Raw genomic sequence first — 25809 nt, forward strand, 5'->3', positions numbered from 1 at the left:
CATAGGATATTAAAAATTGTAAATTTCATGATTTCAGCTCTTTAAATCTGAAATTTCATGGTGTTGTAATTGTAGAGGTCTTGACCCAAAAAGGAATTGTGGGTGGGCCGCAAGGTTATTCTAGGGGAGGTTGCAGTACTGCTACTCTTCTGTGCCGCTGTTGGCATCAGTGCTGCCTTCAGAGCTGGGTAGCTGGAGAGCAGTGGCTGCTGGCCAGGAGCCTAGCTCTGAAGGCAGAGCCACTGTCAGCAGCAGCACAGAAGTAAGGATGGCATGGGTTTGCCACCCTTACTTCTGCACTACTGCTGGTAGGGTGCTGACTTCAGAGCTAGGCGCCCGACCAACAGCAGCCACTCTCCAGCCACCCAGCTCTGAAGGCAGCACAGAAGTGAGGGTGGCAATATCACGACACCCCTAAAATAACCTTGTGACCCCCCTGCAACTTCCTTTTGGGTCAGGACCCCCAATTTGAGAAACGCTGGTTTCCCCCATATAATCTGTGTAATACAGGGTAAAAGCACACACAAGACCAGATTTCACGGGGGAGGCCAGATTTCGCTGTTTGTGACGCATTTTTCATGGCCGTGAATTTGGTAGGGCCCTATTTATAAAACAATGTCTAGGTATTTCATATTTTGAACAGCCACAATATTGCACAATAGGATAATAAATTCAAGTACAGTGCAGCCTCTTGCAAATAAACAACCGAGGTAGAACACAAAACTTGCAGTGATTCTGGGTAAGAATGTGGTATTTGAAGTCTGCAAAAGTAAGATTTTCAGAAACTTGTATGTTGATGAGGTACAGATGTAGGAATCATGTATGTATAGGAATGAATTTATGTTGCTGATGTCTGCACTATATCTAAATATATAAATTGAATTGAAAATGGACTGTTCAGCTTTCAAATTTTCTTTCTATATTCCTGGATTATTTTAGAGTTAAACTGCAAAGACAACATTTGTGAGCAATATATATATGGTCTCTGGGATAATTAGTTACATAAAGCAGCAGTACCACTATTATTAATTCTCAGATTTCATATTCATAGCAAAATACTTAAGGTTATGGACTTTAGCTCTGAAGTTCCACAATAATGGTTGTATCAACTACTCAGTATATTTACCCATCACTAATTTCTGAAGTGATTTAGACTGGCAATACTTTGTCAGTCAGTGATTGCAAACAGCATTTAGCAAAACTGAAAACATGCTTGCTTAGATATTCAGGATACAAAGGCCAGATTTTCAAAAGGACTCTTCAGCCAGCATCTTCCTTTTACACAACTAACTAAAGTAGCCAGATTTTCAAAGTCCACAGCTCCCTTTAACAGCAAAGAAAGCTGCTGCGTTCTAAGCATTTCTGAAAATCCTAGTCACTTAATTTGGGTTTCTATTAGAAGCAGAGTTCTTTTGAAAATCTAGCCCCAGTTGGGCATACCGAGCATTCTGGAAAATTGATCCTTATATATTTGCAATGTAAAAGTTACAAGAAATGTTCTGCTCCACAAAACTGTCTGCACCCACATTAGCTTCTGATATGATTGGTTTATTTTGTTTGCCTAAATTAAATCCTAATCCTGCAACACTTGCTCATGCAAGTAATTATTTATGCAAGCAGTTTAGCTGAATATTGATGTCAGTGGGTATTTTGTATGAGTAAGTAGTCCAGAATAAGGAGGGAATCTCTATTTAAAAGTTTTATTATCTCCATCCATTCTTTATTTTTTTTATTTTATGTATTATTAAAAAACCTCTTTCTGGTTATCAGAAGTTACCAAAGATACTTCCAAAGTAAAAAGAATGCATTTCTGTTAAGGAGATGTAAATGAATTATGTTGACATGTTAATCAGTGTTTAATCTACATGGTTCAAAAAGCTCTAGTGAACATAATAAATTAACAATGGTTAATATTTGTTCCTCTTCCTCCCTTTTGGCAAAGCTCATGTGACTTGTTCATTTTAGATTACCCTGTTAAAGTCCGGGTACATTTCTTTGTAGTTAAGTATATTATTTATTTGTAGGGCAATAGCACGCAAGCCCCAGTCAGAATTGGGGTCATACTGTGCTAAGATATATAGAAACTCAAAAATTGATTTGTTGTTTATCTGAAATATAAATATACTACAAAAACAACTTGAAGCTACATCCATTTTGAGGGTACAAGTGCTTAAAAGAAGGAAATGGCTAAAATATGGTGTGATAAGTGATTGCACTTAGGATTTTTTTGTGCCAAGACTTATGGAACAACTGACATCAGGGAGTCTCCAGTTAGCTAGGCAATGTGCATATTTATTTTGGAGTTAACAGCAATTACACTAAACTATTTAATGACTTAACAACATGATATTTTTCCTTAAGGACTCATTTTTTATTAACTACAGTGGTACTTTTCACAGCCTGGGAGTCATATCCATGAGGAAATGTTTGCCATGAGAGTTAAGTTTTGACCCTCTTGTGAAATGTTAAGGGTGTGAAATATTTGCTGTGACATTTGGTTTGTTTTTTGTTACAAAAAATTGCTTAGTGGAAGCCTTTCTGAAAACTGTAGATGTCTGGCAAGCTGTATGGTCCAGCAGCTAGGTTGTGGGACTAGGCCTTAAGAGCCCTGGGTTCTAGTCCGGACTTCTCCTAGGAATCAACTGGGTGACCTTGTGCAAGGCATTTTTTGCACCTGTTTTCTTGTCTGTAAAATAAAGATATGATCCTTACCTGCTGAGAACTATAGATGAAAAGCGCTATATAAGCTTTATATAAGTGCTAAGTATTATCATTATTATTAGTGGATGTCATCTCAAATTTGTCAGACACTGCCATACTATCCAACAAGTATTGGTAATACTAATAACAAAGAACATTTACTCTTATTTTTTGCCTCAGTTTGTTTAGATCATCATGGATAGGAAATGCTTAAGCCCTTTGAGAGGATTATATATATTATTTTAGGAACTTGAATTTTTTACTGAAACTTGCATTCAATTCCTATGTAATTCATCTATCATTTCCTCTGTGAATTTCTCTGTTTATTTTAGACCCAGTTACCTTAGGGCTTGTGTATAACTGCAATGGCATGACTTTTATTAAAAAGGAAATTAATTTATATGCCTGCATCTGAGGACGCACAATCTTTAGTAATTACAACCATCTGAATTTTTTTCCCCACTGTTGAAGACAATCTGCCTTCATTTGAGATAACATTTGTGTCTGGAATAAAGCACATATTGTTTTGTTTTCTAAAGGAGATAGTTTGTTGTACGGTAGATGCTTGAAATTCGTGAGGAAAGCTGGGAGTATTGAAATGGCAGATATGTTTCAAAAGTGCAATGAATGTGTTAATTGTGTTGGTATTTTGAACCTCATGATGCACATTCCAGATTAGCAGTACTTTATACCATACTACCATGGGACATCTTAATTTTCAACTCTTAAAAATATTGTTATTGCAACCAGCTAAGGCTGCACAATTGCAGCACTTAAAGTACTAGAATTATCTATGTAAAATATCAGCTAGCCTTAATTGATAAATGCATTTGAAAAAGTCACATTTTTCTATAAACGTAAATCAATCTTAAAAAAATCATTATTCGTGTAAGTGTATATAACTTCCCTCTCTGTGGGAAGCATTTTAACAATTTTCTCAGATAATATGTACACGCACACACACACATAGTGTTGGCAAAATAATCTTGCAGTACCCGTACATGTTGTTATGGTTGCTGAATGACAGCTGTGTGTAATATTTTAACATTTTTCTTTTCTTGGTTTACATATGTCAAACTGTTAAAATGTCTTATTGGAAAATAAAAGAAGAATTAGAAAAGTTAGAAATACCTCCATTGTTTCTCTCGCACTCTGTATTTCTTAAGTCATATAACACTGGTGAAAATTTAAATTTATTTTTTATGATAAAACTCTTTCTTTACCCAATTTTAACCTCAGCTCGGTTATTATAGGAACTTCTGATCATGATCACTATAGTGAAGGTTGCAAAATAGCTTCCATTCTGATCTTCTGTTTTCTCTTTCTCACAAGTTTCTAAAATATTTATTTTCTGTGGTAAAATTTTCCAAAATTGATCTTTTCTTGGAGGTGAACTTTTATCCTTTGTTTTGAATGTTTCACAGCACAGATAGCCTTTCTTTTTCCCCCCTTACCTCTCTTGTTCACACACACACACACACACACACACAATGGGAATTCACTAAATTTGCATCCCCACCACCCAGAGGGGACAGTACTGGTCCTTAAATCCCAATCCTGCAGTTGATAAGGTGTGGGTGGACTGCTGCTCCTATCTAGAGTCAAAGGGGCTCTGTGTGGAAGGAGTAGTCTACTAGCATGCAGTTAATTGCAGGATCAGAAGCAGCTGATAAAAATGTACTGAAATATATGTACCTAGATAGGGATGAGTGTGGAATGTAAAATACTTGCATGCTAGCTAAGGGCTGTGTATAAAGAATAGCTATTCCGCTTTAAATTCACACCGTGCCTCATTCCAGAATAAATGTCATGTGTAGACAAGCCTTTAGTAATTTGGGAGAAGATCTGTCTAATAAAAATGCCATATTTGACTAATTCTAGTTCTATTTTTAAAATATCAAGTATAGTAAAATGTCTGAGGTATATCTCTCTACATAGGTTTAATTAATATGGTATGTCATCTGGCCTATATTGTTTTGGGAACATTCCACTGCCCTCCAAATATATATTGTGACAAAGTTCCTCCTCTACCTTGGTGGGTCTTGTACTTATTGGCGGATTTGCTCGCCTTGGAGCTTCACGGCAGCCCTCAGTTTGGCTGTTTTTGTGAACCCACAGTTCAGGTCAGCTCCTCCTGTGTCTGACCAGGAGTTGGGAGGTTTGGGGGGAACCCGGGCTCACCTCTACTCGGGGTTCCAGCCCAGGGCCCTGTGGAATGCAGCTGTCTAGAGTGCCTCCTGGAACAGCTGCGGGACAGCTACAACTCCCTGGGCTACTTCCCCATGGTCTCCTCCCAACACCTTCTTTATCCTCACCATAGGACCTTCCTCCTGGTGTCTGATAATGCTTGTACTCCTCAGTCCTCCAACAGTATGCGTTCTTGCTCCCAGCTCCTTACCACCACAAACTGAAGTGAGCTCCTTTTTAAACCCAGGTGCCCTGATTAGCCTGCCTTAATTGATTCTAGCAGCTTCTTGATTGGCTGCAGGTGTTCTAATCAGCCTGTCTTAATTGTCTCCAGAAGGTTACTGATTGTTCTGGAACCTTCCCTGTTACCGTACCCAGGGGAAAGGGACCTACTTAATCTGGGGCTAATATATCTGCCTTCTATCACTCTCCGGTAGCCATCTGGCATGACCCTGTCACAATATAAATAAAATTTAAATCTATGATTTAATTTTTATCACTGAAAATGAATTAATCTGTCATATGTGTTTTTAAACTGGATTAAATGAAGTAACTACAATGCTGGTCCTATTTTACATAGATGTCTCACTCTCCAGGAGAAATAGGAAAGCATGTGTATTGTTTAATGATCAGGAAAATTTTTAAACGTTACAGAATAAAAAGTTTGAAAACTGATCTTTAAAAAGTTTAACCACATTTTCCTTCTAGCTTTTTAAAATATTTAAGCTTCACTTCATAACGTCCCTCTTTGTGGGAAGTGTTTTAACAATTTTCTCAAAAAAATCTAGGTTCTTATCAGTTATGTAACAATTATAGTTGGGATGTTTTTAAAATACATCTGTTCAGTTCAGAAATGAAATCATGCAAAATGTATCCTCATGTTTATAAAAGAGAGATTCTCAAGGTGTTTAATGTACTTAGAAAATGACTTTCAGTTAAAAGATACAGGCTAGAACTGTAAGAAATCCAGCCCTTGATGTTTTTAAACTATATTTCCAAATGATTTCTTGAAGACAAGGACTTCATTACTCTGCCAAATTTCTGCTACACTGGAGAGTACGCAGATGACTGTTTAATGCTCTGTGCCACCAGACAAGAATCTTATTTCAAATCTTAATGAACAAATATTTTCTCTTAAACCTCTCAGCTATTTTTAAAAATTAGATTAGTAACAGACAGCTTTAGACACCTGCAAAACCTGTAGCCATAAGGGGGGCAAGCTAAATACAAAATTAACTTTCATAATATTTTTTGGAAAAGAAAATTTTCCCAGAACAGGCACCTCCAGGGCACACTCAGTTTGGATTCCACACTAAATTGCAGGAATAAGGTCATCTTGTGGTATAGTCTTGGTCACTTGCAAGGCGGATACAGGAAATTCCAGGTTTGAAGGATGGGAAGGTTTTAGGCTTTGCTCCCACTTCTAAGAAATGTTAAAAGGCAAGGCCTACACATTAAGTAAATATAGGTGCAGTTATACACTTAAAAGAAAAACTAGGTCCTAAGCCTGCTCCCACTGAAAATGAGTTTTGCCATTGACTTCAATGGAAAGAAGTTTGGGCCTTTAGGGGAAAAAAAAAAACACTTTTCTGTTAAAATCTTCCAGGATACTGAGAGAAAGTTACAATGAAGACAATTCCTACGGCTGGAAGAGATCCTGCTCCCAAAATGACATGCTTTTACTCCCCAGTCTAGCAAAACAGCTAAGCACCTATGCAGGGGTGGCAGGTTTGTAGAAATGTTGGTGGTGCCCAGAACCCACCCACTCCCCAAACTCCGCCCCCACCTCCCTAAGGCTCTGGGAGGGAGTTTGGGTGCTGGGAGGAGGTCTGGGGTGCAGGCTCTGGGAGGAAGTTTGGGTGCTGGGTGCAAGCTCTGGTCTGGGGCAGGGGTGCAGAAGGGGATGAGGGGTGCAGGGTCTGAGACAGAGTTTGGGTGTAGGCTTTGGGCTGGGGCAAGGGGGTGAGGGGTGCAGGCTCTGGGACGGCATTTGGGTGCAAGCTCGGGGCTGGGGGTGGGGGTGTATTCAAGCCTAAGTTAAGACTGGGAGTAGTTGAGTCATTATACTAGGTAAAACTATTTCCCCTTGTTTATATTCTCCCCCCCCCACACACACTGTTCCTCAGACGTTCTTGTTAACTCCTGGAAATGTGCTGGAAATGGCCCACCTTGATTATCACTTCAAAAGGTTTTCTCTTCCCCCACCCCACTCTCCTGCTGGTAATAGCTCATCTTAAGTGATCGCTCTCCTTACAATGTGTATTTTTCCATGGTCTGTGTGTATATAAATCTCCTCACTGTTTTTTCCACGGTATGCATCCGATCAAGTGAGCTGTAGCTCACGAAAGCTTATGCTCAAATAAATTGGTTAGTCTCTAAGGTGCCACAAGTACTCCTTTTCTTTTTGCGAATACAGACTAGCACGGCTGCTACTCTGATACTCACACAGAGAGAGAGACTCAAAGCGATACTTTGTAACAACAGAAACAGCACACAGAGACTCCCCGCCCTTTCGTTGTATTTATCTCGCTTTGTTAACAATTGTGATTAAAATAGAGATAGAGGAGTATGTGGATGGATGCTTGGTGTGGATAATAACTGAATGATCACGGAAGTGCCAGCCTAAGAATCCAGTGTTGATCGGCCGAAGAAGGCATCAAGTAGAAACAAGCAGAGGACTCCCAGAGGGCAGCCTGGAATCCACCCAACAGCCTCAAGGATGGGAGAATCGAAGAGCAAGATAACATCTGGCAGCATGGAGCCGTCAGGAGGGTGCCATGTGCTGATTGATTCAGCAACAGCATGATGAAGCAATTCCCACAGACTGGTATAGGAATAAATTCCTCTAAAAATGGACTCTAGAAACTGAGAACTTTGGGGCCTGATTCTGCAAACCAACTTCCAGGAGCATCAGATTAGCATCTGACAAGGCCCTGTTCCCTCCTCGTGTCCAGGCCACCTGGCCAATAGCTTGGCAAGAACAACTCTAAGCCTGTGTATATAATGTCTTCTGCAGTTTCCACAGTATGCATCCGATGAAGTGAGCTGTAGCTCACGAAAGCTCATGCTCAAATAAATTGGTTAGTCTCTAAGGTGCCACAAGTACTCTTTTTCTTTTTGCGAATACAGACTAACACGGCTGTTACTCTGAAACTCTAAGCCTGGTAACTATGATAACAAACTTGCAGAACCTGTGTGTGTGTATGAATGAATGTGTGAATAAATATGAAATTGAATGGAATGTTATAGCTATAACTAACTGCTTACTATGATACTTTCTGCATTCACAATAAATGTGGCATTTTGCCTTTTCCCCTTTAATAAGATCCTGCTGGTTTTTATTAAGGAACAGGGATCTCCTCTTCGCTTAATAACTCCTGCCTCTGTGAGATGCGGTAGCTATGTTGGTAGGAGATGATCAGGTGTGTGGTCAACTCACACGCCTCAGTAACATAAATTATACTGAAGTAACCAGTAGTGTAGAAAAAGTCTCTGGATATTTTCCTGAGCTGAAGAAGAGCTCAATGTAAGATCTTCTCTCTTTCACCAATAAAAGCTTCTCAGTTTGTCAAATAAAAGACACAACCTAGTCTCTCGAAGAACCTGTGTAGTGCTATTCACTTACATGGGATTACTGATATGCTCAAGAGCTTAACTGGAAATTCATCAAGATACTAAGGGATCCTTGCTCTATCACTGAAAAATTCACCAGAGGAAAAGACCTTTAAGAAATATAAGCTCTTTCAACAGGGAACCCTTGAGCCGGAAGGCCAAACGAAACTCAGCGACTAAAGAGCCTTTCCACCCTTCTTTCCCTCCTCCCTGCCAGCAGAAACTAAATTGCCGCGGCACTTCTGTCCTATGCAAAAAAACCCGGAGGACACAGCTACGGCCGGTCTATTTTATGACAAAGGCACCCCGCTACCAGGGTGATAAATGGCACTTCTGAAGATTGAGATCCATAGCTAGATGTCTACGTTGTGAGTGCAGGAGAGCGAAGAAAAAGGAATTCAGCCTATAAAGGCGTAAACTGTGGCCTAGGTACTTGGAAGCAGGTGTGGTAGGTGAAAGTAGTGGCAAGTGGTGCTTTAAATGCAGCCGACCTCCAGAGGCCAGTCTCGCACAAATGCAGTAAAACGTGGCAGCGGCCAGAGCGGGAGCTCTAAAGAAGAGTGTGGAACCAAAAGCTCACTCCTTCGAGCCGGAGTCGAACCAGCGACCTAAGGATTCCCAGGGGTATTAAGCCTACAGTCCTCCGCTCTACCAGCTGAGCTATCGAAGGAAGACAGGTGCATAGGGCCCCGAGTGACTCAAGGTGTCAGGCAGAAGTGCCACTGGCACTAACTGATAATTATAGGCTTGCCTCTGCCCAGCCCTTGAAAAGAATAAGTGACACACACCTATCCCTTCATCCTCCCGGCTGCCGGGTCGCCGCCTACTCTACCCTCAATTCACCCAACGGCAAGGCCGCACACACATAGCGCTCAAAGGCTCCCTAACAGGCATGGCACGAAGACAATGCTGCAAGGTAAGAACGGAACGCCAGGGGGTGCAACGCTAGCATCCTACCACAGGGGACCCGGGAGTGTCTCAAGCACGCGCAGCACAATGTTGGGACCCCAGCCCTGATTCCCACCCAGAACAGGGATGGTGGTGCAATGGAAAACATGTTCGCAGCCTCCTGCCTGGCTTGAAAGGGGCCTTTTAAAACACAACATTTTCTCCGTCCATTCCCCTTCCCCTTCATCAATAATTGACACATTCCCGCTCGTACCCTTTCACACCCGACTCCACCTCCCGCGCCTACCTCAGGAAAAAAAAACACAAAGAGACTGGCAAAAGGAAAGAACTGAGACACACACTCTCCTGAAAGACACGCTGCCCCTTTTGCTGCCTCAGGACAAAAGGCTTACTGCAACGCTCCTTTCTGCACAGACACAAACCCTGTGATGTGGGTGCAAACGGGTGGGGATGGAAAAAAGAGAAAGATGGGAGAGGAAGTGCAGCAGCAGCAGCCACCGCTGCCTGGAGAATGCGGGCATTGATCCCGCTACCTCTCGCATGCTAAGCGAGTGCTCTACCCTTTGAGCTAATTCCCCACACTCTCACAAGTAGACCCCGCCCCCTCCGCCACGCACTGTCAACTCAGCGTACACCCCATCTAGGGATCTCTTCACACCGCAAAACAAACTACCTTTATGCTTGCACACCACCTTGGAAAGGACCTCCACCCAACAAGGACACGTGATATAGCAAAGCCCGCTGCTCCCCTTTCTTGTCTTTCAACAAAATAGACCTTTCCAGAGACCATCAGAGAAACTCACACACGCCCAGGCCTTGCCCTCCCACACATACCGAACGCCTCTGTTCGTGACAAGAAGAGCAAAAACTGCAAAGTAAAGGCGACGAGTTGCCTCCCTGGCCGCCTATTCGCTGCACAGGCCAAGGACAGCAAAGCATCAGATTACCTACGGATAGCCCGGCAGCTCCTTGCCAGATATTCCACCAGATTGGGCTTCTAGCAATTCTCTGCCAGAAGCCTTTGCAATCGCGGTTGCCCAAAGACATCCCAGCTCGACAAATGTCATGGACAAAAGCCCAAAACGGAAAGAAATGGGACCGCTCCCTCGCACTACTCTACAAACTGAGCTCTGTGATGCCGAGAAAAGATGGACAAAGAGAGAGCAAACCACTGAAAGGCACACATTGCTACAACGTTGAGCATAATAGCCCGCCGTCCGCAGCGCACACAATAGGTTGAGCCTGAAGGACAAGGGACTCTCAGCGACTAAAGGGCCTTTCCTTTTCCCCCTACGTTCCTCTCCTCCCCGCCACCAGAAACCACGTTTCTGCGACACCTCTGCCCCAGGCAAAAACCCCGAAGACAGCTTGGGGACACAGCTACAGCCAGTCTATTTTATGACAAAGGCGCCCCGCTACCAGGGTGATGAATGGCACTTCTGAAGCCTGAGATCCATAGCTAGATGTCTACGTTGTGAGTGCGGGAGGGCGAAAAAAAGGAACTCAGCCTATAAAGGCGTAAACTGTGGCCTAGGTACTTGGAAGCAGGTGTGGTAGGTGAAAGAAGTGGCAAGTGGTGCTTTAAATGCAGCCGACCTCCAGAGGCCAGTCTCGCACGAATGCAGTAAAACGTGGCAGCGGCCAGAGCGGGAGCTCTAAAGAAGAGCGTGGAATCAAAAGCTCACTCCTTCGAGCCGGAGTCGAACCAGCGACCTAAGGATTCCCAGGGGTATTAAGCCTACAGTCCTCCGCTCTACCAGCTGAGCTATCGAAGGAAGACAGGTGCATAGGGCCCCGAGTGACTCAAGGTGTCAGGCAGAAGTGCCACTGGCACTAACTGATAATTATAGGCTTGCCTCTGCCCAGCCCTTGAAAAGAATAAGCGACACACACCTATCCCTTCATCCTCCCGGCTGCCGGGTCGCCGCCTACTCTACCCTCAATTCACCCAACGGCAAGGCCGCACACACATAGCGCTCAAAGGCTCCCTAACAGGCATGGCACGAAGACAATGCCGCAAGGTAAGAACGGAACGCCAGGGGGTGCAACGCTAGCATCCTACCACAGGGGACCCGGGAGTGTCTCAAGCACGCGCAGCACAATGTTGGGACCCCAGCCCTGATTCCCACCCAGAACAGGGACGGTGGTGCAATGGAAAACATGTTCGCAGCCTCCTGCCTGGCTTGAAAGGGGCCTTTTAAAACACAACATTTTCTCCGTCCATTCCCCTTCCCCTTCGTCAATAATTGACACATTCCCGCTCGTACCCTTTCACACCCGACTCCACCTCCCGCGCCTACCTCAGGAAAAAAAAAACACAAAGAGACTGGCAAAAGGAAAGAACTGAGACACACACTCTCCTGAAAGACACGCTGCCCCTTTTGCTGCCTCAGGACAAAAGGCTTACTGCAACGCTCCTTTCTGCACAGACACAAACCCTGTGATGTGGGTGCAAACGGGTGGGGATGGAAAAAAGAGAAAGATGGGAGAGGAAGTGCAGCAGCAGCAGCAGCCACCGCTGCCTGGAGAATGCGGGCATTGATCCCGCTACCTCTTGCATGCTAAGCGAGCGCTCTACCGTTTGAGCTAATTCCCCACACTCTCACAAGGAGACCCCGCCCCGTCCGCCACGCACTGTCAACTCAGCGTACACCCCATCTAGGGATCTCTTCACACCGCAAAACAAACTACCTTTATGCTTGCACACCACCTTGGAAAGGACCTCCACCCAACAAGGACACGTGATATAGCAAAGCACGCTGCTCCCCTTTCTTGTCTTTCAACAAAATAGACCTTTCCAGAGACCATCAGAGAAACTCACACACGCCCAGGCCTTGCCCTCCCACACATACCGAACGCCTCTGTTCGTGACAAGAAGAGCAAAAACTGCAAAGTAAAGGCGACGAGTTGCCTCCCTGGCCGCCTATTCGCTGCACAGGCCAAGGACAGCAAAGCATCAGATTACCTACGGATAGCCCGGCAGCTCCTTGCCAGATATTCCACCAGATTGGGCTTCTAGCAATTCTCTGCCAGAAGCCTTTGCAATCGCGGTTGCCCAAAGACATCCCAGCTCGACAAATGTCATGGACAAAAGCCCAAAACGGAAAGAAATGGGACCGCTCCCTCGCACTACTCTACAAACTGAGCTCTGTGATGCCGAGAAAAGATGGACAAAGAGAGAGCAAACCACTGAAAGGCACACATTGCTACAACGTTGAGCATAATAGCCCGCCGTCCGCAGCGCACACAATAGGTTGAGCCTGAAGGACAAGGGACTCTCAGCGACTAAAGGGCCTTTCCTTTTCCCCCTACGTTCCTCTCCTCCCCGCCACCAGAAACCACGTTTCTGCGACACCTCTGCCCCAGGCAAAAAACCCCGAAGACAGCTTGGGGACACAGCTACAGCCGGTCTATTTTATGACAAAGGCGCCCCGCTACCAGGGTGATGAATGGCACTTCTGAAGCCTGAGATCCATAGCTAGATGACTACGTTGTGAGTGCGGGAGGGCGAAAAAAAGGAACTCAGCCTATAAAGGCGTAAACTGTGGCCTAGGTACTTGGAAGCAGGTGTGGTAGGTGAAAGAAGTGGCAAGTGGTGCTTTAAATGCAGCCGACCTCCAGAGGCCAGTCTCGCACGAATGCAGTAAAACGTGGCAGCGGCCAGAGCGGGAGCTCTAAAGAAGAGTGTGGAACCAAAAGCTCACTCCTTCGAGCCGGAGTCGAACCAGCGACCTAAGGATTCCCAGGGGTATTAAGCCTACAGTCCTCCGCTCTACCAGCTGAGCTATCGAAGGAAGACAGGTGCATAGGGCCCCGAGTGACTCAAGGTGTCAGGCAGAAGTGCCACTGGCACTAACTGATAATTATAGGCTTGCCTCTGCCCAGCCCTTGAAAAGAATAAGCGACACACACCTATCTCTTCATCCTCCCGGCTGCCGGGTCGCCGCCTACTCTACCCTCAATTCACCCAACGGCAAGGCCGCACACACATAGCGCTCAAAGGCTCCCTAACAGGCATGGCACGAAGACAATGCCGCAAGGTAAGAACGGAACGCCAGGGGGCGCAACGCTAGCATCCTACCACAGGGGACCCGGGAGTGTCTCAAGCACGCGCAGCACAATGTTGGGACCCCAGCCCTGATTCCCACCCAGAACAGGGACGGTGGTGCAATGGAAAACATGTTCGCAGCCTCCTGCCTGGCTTGAAAGGGGCCTTTTAAAACACAACATTTTCTCCGTCCATTCCCCTTCCCCTTCGTCAATAATTGACACATTCCTGCTCGTACCCTTTCACACCCGACTCCACCTCCCGCGCCTACCTCAGGAAAAAAAAAACACAAAGAGACTGGCAAAAGGAAAGAACTGAGACACACACTCTCCTGAAAGAGAGGCTGCCCCTTTTGCTGCCTCAGGACAAAAGGCTTACTGCAACGCTCCTTTCTGCACAGACACAAACCCTGTGATGTGGGTGCAAACGGGTGGGGATGGAAAAAAGAGAAAGATGGGAGAGGAAGTGCAGCAGCAGCAGCCACCGCCGCCTGGAGAATGCGGGCATTGATCCCGCTACCTCTCGCATGCTAAGCGAGCGCTCTACCGTTTGAGCTAATTCCCCACACAATCACAAGGAGACCCCGCCCCGTCCGCCACGCACTGTCAACTCAGCGTACACCCCATCTAGGGATCTCTTCACACCGCAAAACAAACTACCTTTATGCTTGCACACCACCTTGGAAAGGACCTCCACCCAACAAGGACACGTGATATAGCAAAGCACGCTGCTCCCCTTTCTTGCCTTTCAACAAAATAGACCTTTCCAGAGACCATCGGAGAAACTCACACACGCCCAGGCCTTGCCCTCCCACACATACCGAACGCCTCTGTTCGTGACAAGAAGAGCAAAAACTGCAAAGTAAAGGCGACGAGTTGCCTCCCTGCGCGCCTATTTGCCGCACAGGCCAAGGACAGCAAAGCTTCAGATTACCTACGGTTAGTCCGGCAGCTCCTTGCCAGAAATTAGTATAATTACAGTTAGTTAGATAAGTAGTGAAAGGATCATTTAACTCCTCTCGTTACCAGTGGGGATAGTTATGTTTTTTCTTGTCAGGGTATGCCTGTCTTGCCAGGTTTCAAATGTTGCCTCTCCTGCCAAGAGGCCTTACCTGTAAGCGACGGCATTCTAAGTGTGTCCATTGCTTGGAAGAGTTCTCGTTTTCCAGATGTGCAACTTCTGCTGGGCTCTCTGATAGTGTAAGAATTCTTCTCCTCCATTTTGTGCCCCTGTCTTGTCTCTCTGGAACTGGCATGAGTCATTTTACCAGAGAAAAACTGCACGACATTTACCCTTGGATGTTGTAAGGCACATGACCAGAGCTGAGAGTAAAATGAGGTCTGGCCATGAAGTATCTCTGGGCTGAGCTTGCCCAATAGTAAAAATTATATAAAATGAGGTATTGTCACGAAGAAAATGTCCTGGAGCATGAGTAGTAAGGTCAGATGAGGTAATCTTGGTTCTAAAGCAAAAAACAGTTTAAGCAAGCATGTGCAGAATGAGATAATGTATGACAATGAGCATGTGCAGTACAAAAAGTAAAAGGGTGACAGAAAAGTTCAAACAGCCTCAGCCTTAACTGGCTTTGGCCAGCTCAGGGCTGTTTCCATTGGTTACCAAAATGAGGTAATATTTGGTAGTGAGTATTGTCAGTATGAAAGGTGAAAGGTTAGCTAAGTAGATGAATCAAGCTTGCTCAATAGAGGTCTGATGGCCAATTGAACAGTGTATAAATTAGTAAGTTATACTCCTGGGGGAATTTTCCACCACCGTGCGCACGCCTAATTTATGTGCAGCGCATATTTTTATTTTTTTCCACAGAAAATAACTTATGCTGGAAAGTGCTGAAGTTCTGCCTTTTGCCCACTGTGGAGGGTGCTGTGGTGCTAGAGCAGGGCAGCTGCTCCCAGCCATCCCCAGCTACCATAGGAAAGAGAAAGAGCTTGCAGCACCGCCTTCACAGTGCCTGTTGGGCCAGGTCATGAGACAGATAGTATGGGGCACATGGGGCTGCTGGGAATCACAGACAGGGGTTCATAAGCGCTCGTGGGGGAGGACAGACTGGAGCAAGGGTTGAATTGGAGTGGACGTGCAGGGCCACAGGGGGGAAGAGTCTGATTGGGGGGCACAGAGACACATGGGGACAGGGGGAGGCAGTGTCTGAGTGAGGGTGGAGGGACACATGTGGACGGGGGGTGCAAGGACACATGAGGACAAGGGCAGATATGCTTTACTGAATTGGAGAGGCTAGGGGTCAGCCACAGTCTGCATGGGGGAAGCTCCCTGATAGCACTGCCAGATTAACGCATAAACTAACTAAGCTACGGTTTAGGGCAGGGGTGGGCAAACTATGGCCCAACCCTCTTTCAATCTGGCCCATGGGATTGCCAGCCCGGTGGTGCAGCGGTGCTAAGGCAGGCTCCCTGGCTGCCCTGGCCCAACACTGCTCCCGGAAGCGGCTGGCACCACATCCCTGCGGCCCATGGCGGTGGGGGCAGAGGGCTCCGTGCACTGCCCTTGCCTGTAGGCACCGCCCCCTCCAGCTCCCATTGGCCGGGAACAGGGAACCACGGGCAATGGGAGCTTTGGGGGTGGTACACACAGGCCTCCCCCACCCCAGTCCCAGGAGCTACTGCCAGACATGCCTGCCTTAGACCTGCTGCATGCCACTACCACCCTGGAACCGCTCGAGGTATGCAGCACTGGGCTAGAGCCCGCACTCTGAACCCCTCCTGCACCCAGCACCCCAGCCCGCTGCCCTGAGCCTCCTCCCACACTCCGCACCACTTCTGCACCCCAACCCCATGCCCTGAGCCCCCTTCCACACCCTGCACCCCTTCTGCACCCCAACCCCTTGCCCTGAGCCCCTTCTTACACACTGCACCTCCTCCCAAACCCCACACTCCCTCCTGCACCCCAAGCCCCTGCCCCAGCCCTACATTCATGGCCCTGCATACAATTTCCCTACCCAGATGTGGGTAAAAAGTTACCAGATGTGGGTAAAAGATGTGGCCTTTTTCTCAGGCCAAAAAGTTTGCCCACCCTGGCTTAGGGCCTCACAATATGAGGGGTCTCTAAAAAAGAAAAAACTGACTCCATTTCAGATTTTATCAAAATCAGTTGATAAATAAAGGAAATATGGGAAAAAGAAGATTCTCTCTAAATTACAGACATTTTTGTTGAAATATGACAAAAATATACACATCTGGCTACACAAATACCCTTACCCTTCACTAATTCTTCATTATTGACAGGTGGGAAGCCAGAGCTGAGAAAAAACGATAATTGCACTTGTAAAAATAGTATTTCTATGAGTAAGTCTGCTATCAGTTTCCTAAGCAGCGTTTTGTTGGCCAGCTGCTACTGGTAAAATTCTGACCATGCCTTCATAACTTATTTAAATAAATAAATAATCTCACAGCTGATAAAACTGGGAAAAATGTGAGGTCCGAGATGGCAGTGTCATTAAGCAATCCTGCCAAGCTCATACTCCTATGGGACTCGTCCTGGGAGTGACGTCATGTATCATTTTCTTAGGTGTTAGTGTGTTCTTTTTTCTTTTGAGCTGTACATATGTACAATTGTGTATTTTAGTGGGCACGCCACTTTCTGCTTCATGCGCTATCCATGCTTCACATGACTGAGTTTGCAGGTGATCATTCTAGGGACTTGCGTCAAGTGGATCTTGAAGAGAATAAATTTGTGTTGGCTTCCCTCCCTGAGTTTCGGGAACCTTCACAATAAATATCAGAGAGTGCTGACAAAAGGATAAATAGAGGGTTTTGAGAGAAGTGAAGGAAGATATACATATATATCAAAATATTCTGAGTACTTTTTGAGCAAGTTATTTTAAACTATGTGCATATATGATTTATAGGCTATTAAATATTCATTATATTTGCTTGAATGTAGGCTAGTTTTTCTCACTTTCTCAATGGCTGTCTAGAGATTACCAGTCTCTTTTCTTGTAAATTTCTTCTTTCTCTGTTGTGCATATAGCTTGTTGTCACTCTGTGTGTCCGAGGTCTTTACTCGAGATTAATTAGTGGTCCTGTGGGAGGACAGAGGATAGAAAAGCAAACGCGAAGAGAGATGTCTGCCTAGAAAAAAGACTGGGATTTTCTGCTTGGCAGGTTTGGAGTACGCAAGATAATATTTTTTATAGGTAGTATGCTATGTAAAAATTCTTATATAGACTTATAAATCACATATCATATACATAATACATTGTATTTTTATAGTATGGCAAAAGAAAAATCTGAACAATTCATTGTTTCATAGTGAAAATTAAATCAGAATAAACATTTGTAAATATATTTTATATATAATCTGGATAAACTTTGTCTTTCCCTAACAAAATTAATCAAACAATTTTTCATTTATTCATATGAAAAGAAAGATAATTTTACTAATTCATGGTGTAAAAAAAATTATATATCCTCTCTTGTTTTCCTGTGAGAACATAGATAAAATAGCACTAACTTTCACAGAAATATCCTCGTAAAATAACACAGGTTTTCGGCATACATATATTAATAAAATATTATTTGTTGTTGTGTATATATATATATAAAATTTCAATATTTATAATATAATATTTTTTACTGGTTTTTTAAAGTGATTTTGTGGCTTTTTTTTTTAATCTAATGGTAACAAACTGCTCAGGAGAAAGGTCATTTTCACAACTGAAATATATCAAGAATGAACTGCAGACAACAATGCTGCAAGAAAAGCTATTTGCCCTAAGCATTTTGTGTGTTGAAAGTGACAAACTCCATAGCTTATCGTTTGAAGACATCATCAATGTCTTTGCTCTCCAAAAATCACAAAAGAAAATATTTTAAATTTCAGTGTTAAAATTAATGTGATGTGCCAACAGACATACTGCAGGTTGTACTGCTTCCATGAAGTAAGCTGGTCTGTTTAACTGTAACTGCTTTTGTGTTGCTGTAGATATAAAGTTTTCATATCTACTAATTAAGAAATCATAGATGAAAATATGTTAATTTGAAACTATTTTACAAACAGGCATATTGCAAGACGTGTTTTAGTTAGATTATTATTCTATTTGTACAACTTTACTTTGTATATGTGCAAATATAAAGCTTTCGTGTTTATATATTCAATATCCTTCCTGTGAAAATAATTCTTTTTTTTATGGTATGGGGCCTCTTACACTTGACATAGTTTAGGGCCTCAGAATGGCATAATCTGGTCCTGGACTCCCTAACAATCCCTGCGCCCAAAAAAAAACCTGTTCTATACTTTTCCCACCCAGACCCAACAACCCTCCAAGTTCACACCCAGGCTCCTTCCCAGCAATTACTTCCCTCTCCCTCAGCTCCTCCATTACCTCTGACTCCCCCAAGTCTTTGCACTGCTTCTGAGGGGTGCAGGAAATATGGTTCTGTATTGTAGTTTAAATGAACCATTACTCAGAGTTCTGTATTAATATGCATAGTAAGGAATCTATTTGTCAAAAAACATTTTCTGAATCTTTTTTGTTGTCTGTATTGTTACAGACATACTTGCTGACAGGTATTTTGAAATAAATTACCAAAATAATTGAAGCTAGTGTAATTATATTGTGTTATTTTGACAAAATATGCAGAATTTTGCAGAATTTTTAATTTTTTTGGTGCAGAATCCCCCCAGGAGTTCAATAAGGCAATTGAATGAGACAGTTGCGAGAGATATCGGAAAGCTGCCCAAGAGGACAGAAGACTTGCTGGACGGAATAACTCCCAAATGTCGTTTCTCACTTTGGAAGAGAAAACACCAGCTTAGAATTCTGAAAAGAATACTGCTGAGGAGAGAGAGGGAGTCGGGAGCAGCAACAGCTGCAAGCACCGGCAACTTTCACATCTACAAATAATCAGCAGAGGAAGTAAGTTATTTTATCACATACAGTGTAGCATAGTTTTAGTATAGTATTAGGCCCTGTATATGCTTGAAGTGTGTGTGTGTATGTCTTCATTGTAATTTATCTATGTTAAACTTAAAAGTATAAGATAAGAACTGCTGTCAGCACAGACCGGCTACAGCACAGACTGTAGCAAAGCACACTGCTTAGAATCATTTAAACGGTATGCTATTGCAGTTTAGATGCTCTTTAACTCACAATTAGGGATTTGTGTCTGATTGTTTCTTTTAGATTATAGTGTAATAGGGATTATTAGTTACATTAATAAAAAGATACTTTATTAAGGAAAATAATACTGCCTGTGTCAATAATTTTATTGGAAGGTTATATCTGTGTCCTTTTAATGTTTCCTTAACAACCTCAGAAACCTCAGAAGGACAGACTGAGGGGGGTGATAGGTAGATTATTTGATGTAAGCCCCAAAATCTATTTCTCGGGGTAACACCTCAAATCCAGGGCAAAGAATAGCAGTCTGAGTTTAATCTCTCTGTTTATGATGGAATGCTCCCTTCGGCCAGCTTCTGAGTCTGGCGAGGAGTCACCCTGCACATCTGTCACTGGACAAATCCAGCGTCTCAGTGCAGGCTTCCCTTAAGAAACATAAGACTTTGGAGGCTTCAGTAAAGGTTTCCTAAAAGGGTGGCATAGATTCTCACCTTAAGGTGCCAGTTTTAAAAAAGTCCAGGTCCCTGGTGAGATCTATGGTCTCCAAAGCCTCAACCTCTCAATTCGGTACTGTTGACTTGAAGGATTCCTCCTGCAGTACCAGCGAGGCCATAAAATCCTAGAGCACAAAGGAGAGACATGGGTCTGATAGGGCCTCAGTACTTTCTACCAGGAAGGAAGGAAAGCACAGACACTTGAGACTGGCATCATTGAGTTCAGCCCAGCTGTTGGTACCCAGGCATACAGCACTTTCGGCACCAAGCAAGCAATGGCGCCAGACTCCACCAGCCTCTACTTCGGTATGCCCCTGCTCCATAGGCAGTGGCCTTGGCTTCTGCATCAGTACCAATCCCCTATTTGGTACCACAGGAGTTCAGATATACTAAGCAACTCTTGATAACAGATGAACCAGAATCCCCATTCCTCACAGGTACTGAGCACCTCTTGGTACCGAGACCCCAATCTCCGGACTACCCTTACCTGCTTCATCTATGTGTCCAACCATCATCCAAGCTCCTGACCATTATCTCTTGTCACAAGACACAAGTCATGCATTTTATCCAAACCTACCAGTCCTCTGCCTCACGGCATGCAGAAATGGAAAAAATTCTTCCATTGGTGGTGTCATCGCTGCCTCCTGCTTGACTTGGTGCCACTTTCAGACATCCTGGATTATCTGTTGGATCTGAACTGACTGGTGACCCCAGTTTCTTTAGTTAAGGTCCATTTGGCTGCAATATCAGTCTTTCATCATCCTGTAGAAAGATTCTCCATATTTGCTCATCTCTTATATTCTAGGTTTATTAAGGGTTTGGGGAATCTCTGTCTGCAGATTACAAACCCCACCCTGACCTGGGACCTCAACCTTGTATTCAGTTACTTTATGAGACCTCCATTTGAACAAAAGGCAATCTGTTTCTCTGTTTCATTTATCTATGAAGATGGCCTTTTCAGCAGTTATCACATTGGTCCAGAGGGTCAGGGAGATTAGAGCTTTGATGGCAGATTCCCCCCATTTACAGTGTTCTTTAGGGACAAGTTTCTTTAGGTCCACTCCTTAAATTCTTACCTAAGGTTCTATTAGAGTTCTACCTTAATCAATCCAATCATCTAAAAGTGTTTTTCCCAAAGTCACATAGTTCTCTACAGGAATCCTGTTTACATACCTTGGATGTTAGAAGGGCACTGGCGTTCTATTTAGATAGGATCAAGCAATTTAGGAAGTCACTTAGCCTCTTTGTTTCCTTTGCGGATAGATCCACAAGATCCTTGATCTCTAATCGGAGACTATTGAGATGGATATCTAGATGTATTATCACTTGCTATGATGTTGCAGGCATTCATCCCCTCCCCTTGACCCCCAAAGGGAGACAGCACATTCAACCAGATTGCAGGCAACATCTACCGCACTACTGAAGAATGTACCAGTATCTGAAGTACGTAGGGCTGCTATATGGGCTTCAATACATATGTTTGTGAAACATTAGGCCCTGATCCATGGTGTCAGATCCAGTGCAGCACTTTGGTTCTGCAATACTGTCTTTACTTCTGGACTCTATTCTGAAGCTTCCTCTTGCATCTGGGGATACTGCTCAGAAGTCACCTGAAGTGGAGAATGCATAGGGAAGATGAGGTTACTCACTTTATGCATTGACTGCAGTTCTTTGAGATATGCATACCTATTTGGTGCCCCACTACCTTGCCACCTTCCCCCTGCTTTGGACTGTTCCTTAGGGACTGTTTGGTTGGAGAAGAAACTGGGGCGGGGGGGGGGGGCGTTTGCCTGCACACCCCTATATAGTCTCAGTGTCTGGCACAAGGAGGCATAGGGCACATGAGCAGGCCAAACAGACACTGCTAACTGACAATCTCTGATCAAGGGCTTGATAGGCACACATGCATCTGAAGTGGAGCACCCACAGAGACAAACATCTTGAAGGACTGCAGTTACAGACGCTCCCAGGGTTACACAAGACCCGACTTACACAAATCCGCATTTATGGAAAAAGTTCTGTAGCTAGAAATAGGAGGGCTTTTTTTTGTTTGTTTTTTTGCGTAATGGTCGGGTATATGTTTCCGACTTACACAAAATTCAAGTTACGCAAGGCATTCCGGAACGGAATGATTGCGTGAATCGGGAAGCGTCTGTACCGCACAAAATGAGTAATCCCTTATTGAAGGAACACTTCCCCTGCCTAAAGGAGAAGGTACTCAATTTACACCTGTTCAAGGCATTTCCTAAAAAGCATAACAACATTGTTTGTAATTTAAAGTTACATAGTGTCTCCTCCTTGAGAATCCCAAAGTGCTTTTGTGAGTGGGGTCCTAATGGGGAGCCAGCTGTGGTCACTCAATTAGGGTGAACTGCAAAGAACGGGGCAGAAAATCCCCAAAAAAATGGTCAATATTACAATACTTAGATTAACCAAGCCACCACGAAAGAGCTTCTTTATTACCTTACTGGTTACTCAGAAGTCCAGACAACACAGTTCTCTTAAAGTGATCCAGCCTCAGGCCTCCATCCAGGTACCCATGTCAAATATGATGGAAATTTCTGTAAATCTTATTTCTTCATATAAAAGAAAAGGTTCTACCAATCCCAAAGGCTCGGGCCATTTGCTTGTTCCTTCACCATTCACAGTACATTTCAAGAGATGAATACCGAGATATCCCCTGTTTACAATTCATTTAAATGCTAGGACAGGGTTTCTCAAACTGGGGGTCGTGACCCCTCAGAGGGTCACGAGGTTATTACGTGTGGGGTTACAAGTTGTCAGCCTCTACCCCAAACCCCGCCTCTCCTCCAGCATTTATAATAGTGTTAAATATTTAAAAATGTGTTTTTAATTTCTTGGGGTGGAGGGGTCGCACTCAGAGGCTTGCTGTGTGAACGGGGTCATCAATACAAAAATTTCAGAACCACTGTGCTAGGATGTTCTTTTGATCTCTGAACTATCAGAATACAGTATAGACAGAAACTGTTGATTACATTGTGGGCCCTGCTCATACATATGTAAATACCCAAAAACTCAAAACATTATCTCCACACATTTCTGGCCAATGGGAGTGCAGAGCCAGGGCTTGGGATGGGGGCAGTGCACAGAGTCCTGTGCCCCCCACCTAGGAGCCAGACCTGCTGGCCAATTCCGGGGTGCAGTGCCAGAGCCAGGACAGGCAAGGAGTAGCCTGCCTTCGTTCTGCAGCAAGGCTGACCAGACTTTTAATGGCCCGGTCGGCGGTGCGGGCCGGAGACCAGACACCTCGTCACCCCACAGCAGACACTATTTTGCTGCCTGGGAATGGTGCCTGACTGCCTGGGATGGGGGAGGGAGGGCTTTTCGCCTAATTTAAGGACAGGGCCCTAGGATCCTGAACTTCTACCACAGTGTGCCTGCCAGAACGGGCTCCTGGTTTGTTTTTTCTTAATTTTATTTTGTAACTGTGTCACCTTTCCCAGCCTGCCCCCAGCGATGCGCTCGACATGCATGCGGCATAAGCCTGTGGCCTTAGTCCTGGGCCGGCTCAGGGGCCGCCACAGCCACCGTCAGGGCCGGGGGAGCAGCGGCCCGGAGGCCGCTGGTGGCAGCTCGCACAGCAGCGGACGTTCGGCGCCTTTTCCTGCCAGGGGCTGGGAGCCAGCGGCTCAACCAGCAGCCCTGGGAGGACGGGAAACGGGGCCAGTGCTCTGCCCCCCGGAGGGTTTGCACGGTAAAGGCCCCAGTTTCCCGGGGAACCCCCCCCCCCCAAATCTGACACGGAGGCGCAACCCCAGGCGCTCTCGCCTCCAGTGCGCATGCGCGCGAGTCCTCTGCTCTCCCTCCCTTCCGCCCCCTTACCCTCGGCGGCAGTTGAGCCAGCGGGAGGCTCGACGCAGGACTGCAGCCCCTCCCACTCCTGCGGGCGGAGGAACCGTCCACCCGGCAGCCTCGGCGGCGGGCGTTCTGTCGCTCTAGCAACCGGCCCTGAAGCGGACGGCTCGAGAACCCGCGCGTGGTTCCCTCACGCCCCGCACCAAGGCTGGCGCTGGTCGGCCGGCGGGGGGCGGTGCGTGTGGTGGGCGCGGGGCGACCGGCCACGAGCACAGGAGAGGGAGGGAAGGTGCTGCCGTCGCTGGGGGGATTAGGGGCGGCGGCGCTGGGCCGAAGTTGGGGGAGAGGGAGGCGCAGCCGTGGATGGAACAGATGGGTGGAGGTGGGCAGAGAGGTGCTGCCACCACACTGGGTTAGATGGGCCGGGAAGGCGGAGGGAAGTGATGGGTGGGGGGAAGGCAGAAGGGGGGTGGGGAAGGGAGCTGTGGGGAAGGCTGCACCCTGGCTCCATAGGGGCAGGAACTAGGGGTGTGGGGTGCTGCAGCATGCCCTGGCTTGAAGTGGTTTCCATTACATACCGGGTCTACTGTTTGATTCAATGGCTCTTAGCATCCCCACTATACAAATTGTTCCAGCACCCCTGGGTGGCTCCATGGCATATTAGGGCCTGATATGTACAGAGCAGTGATTCTCAAACTTTTGTACCGGTGACACAGCACAGCTTATAAATTAAAACACTTTTTTGTATATTTAACATATTTATAAATGCTGGAGGCAAAGCGGGGCTTGGGGGGGAGGCTGACAACTCGCGACCCCCCCCCCACATAATAACCTCACGACCCCCTGAGGGGTCCTGACCCCCAGTTTGAGAACCCCTGGTATAGAGTGTGGGTAGAAGCCTGTATCAGCAGGAAGCACTGAAGTCGCATCAGATGCTCTTCTTGCATTTCACCTGCTGCTTAGTTTCTCAGACTTCATTTCTTCTGTGACACTTTTAGTATTGCTGACCTGAGCCGATCATCATATTGGCTTAAAAATAACAAGCTTTTTAAAACAATAAATGTGGAGTTGGTACTATGTGCCTTTGGGTGTGGCACCAAAAATTTTTAAGCTTTGATCCACAACCATGAGAGAGAGAAATGTGTGTTTGTTTTTTTTAAGAAAGCTTAAATTCTCATGTAGTCACATGAATCCAGGCGCTGGGATTTAAGAAGAACCACAAATTTCATGGGAGTTGATAACACTATGCTCTCCATGATTTGTCTCAGGTCACTGGTGAAATTCTGGGGGAAAGTTTAAGGAGAATCTGCTCAGCCCATTTTGAATTAAGTGAGTAGGAAAAAAGTATACTTTCTCCATTAAATAAAACTAAATAAAATTGTTTTGTACATGTACAACTGAAAGCTGCTGAACTTTAGACTTTGCATGTGGTCAATCCTCCCTAAGAATTTAGGCTGCAGTGGTCTTTTAATATTTTATTTTCATACTTATCAGTGTTGTAAGTGATAAAACTAGGTTTGGCACATTTTCAGTATTAATTTTTTACTCACTTTAAAGTTGCGTGCTCACAAACAGCACTACAGAGTTGTGTTAACTCCAAATTGGTGCATCTATAGCAGCGGTTCTCAAACTGTGTTCAGGACCCCAAAATGGGGTCACCAGGGCCAGCATTTAGACTGAAGCTAAAGTCTGAGCTCAACCCCCACCTGGGGCAGTGAGGCTCAGGCTCCAGCTCCCTCTCCCACCACCCAGGGTGGCAGAGCTTGGGCTCCACCCCCTCCCTGGTCACGTAATAATTTTGTTTTCAGAAGGGGGTCGCAAAGCAATGAAGTTTGAGAACCCCTGATCATTAGGATAAGACCTGCCACCAACCCCAGTAATAGACAAATGTTAATTTAGAGTTACATTTTTGAACCCTTAAGGATATCAGATATAATTAAAGCTTCTTAGGTTTG

At 45.2% G+C, this 25809-nt stretch overlaps 1 protein-coding gene, 1 long non-coding RNA gene and 3 other non-coding genes across 20 annotated transcripts in view; 1 reads left to right on the forward strand and 4 right to left on the reverse strand.

The window, feature by feature from the left end:
- The window catches only part of LOC140906636 (uncharacterized), a 32166-nt gene extending 8128 nt beyond the window's left edge, over window positions 1-24038 (reverse strand). The window contains exons 1-4 of one of the 3 annotated variants that reach the window (XR_012157178.2): window positions 22502-24038; window positions 21212-21648; window positions 20036-20800; window positions 16604-17507 (exon numbers count right to left, since the gene is read on the reverse strand). This is a non-coding gene — a long non-coding RNA (uncharacterized LOC140906636). Of the gene's footprint in view, window positions 1-16603; window positions 17508-20035; window positions 21649-22501 lie in introns of those variants that run through there. The other 2 variants (XR_012157177.2, XR_013635295.1) reach the window with 2 other exon arrangements.
- TRNAY-GUA (transfer RNA tyrosine (anticodon GUA)) lies at window positions 9080-9169 on the reverse strand. Its single transcript is given in 2 exon segments — window positions 9080-9115; window positions 9133-9169. It is a non-coding gene; the product is annotated as a tRNA-Tyr (tRNA).
- TRNAY-GUA (transfer RNA tyrosine (anticodon GUA)) lies at window positions 11094-11183 on the reverse strand. The gene is given in 2 exon segments: window positions 11094-11129; window positions 11147-11183. It is a non-coding gene; the product is annotated as a tRNA-Tyr (tRNA).
- On the reverse strand, window positions 13113-13202 carry TRNAY-GUA (transfer RNA tyrosine (anticodon GUA)). Its single transcript is given in 2 exon segments — window positions 13113-13148; window positions 13166-13202. It is a non-coding gene; the product is annotated as a tRNA-Tyr (tRNA).
- Window positions 23892-25809, forward strand: part of PPP1R42 (protein phosphatase 1 regulatory subunit 42) — an 80260-nt gene continuing 78342 nt past the window's right edge. For 11 of the 14 annotated variants that reach the window (XR_013635294.1, XR_012157174.2, XR_012157176.2 and 8 more), the window contains exon 1: window positions 23892-24089. The gene's annotated coding sequence lies outside the window, so the exon portion shown is untranslated. Of the gene's footprint in view, window positions 24144-25122; window positions 25184-25809 lie in introns of all 14 variants that reach the window. The other 3 variants (XM_078851520.1, XM_078851521.1, XM_078851522.1) reach the window with 3 other exon arrangements.

Source organism: Lepidochelys kempii, chromosome 2 (genome assembly GCF_965140285.1).
Source record: "Lepidochelys kempii isolate rLepKem1 chromosome 2, rLepKem1.hap1, whole genome shotgun sequence".
Lineage (NCBI taxonomy): Eukaryota > Metazoa > Chordata > Testudines > Cheloniidae > Lepidochelys > Lepidochelys kempii.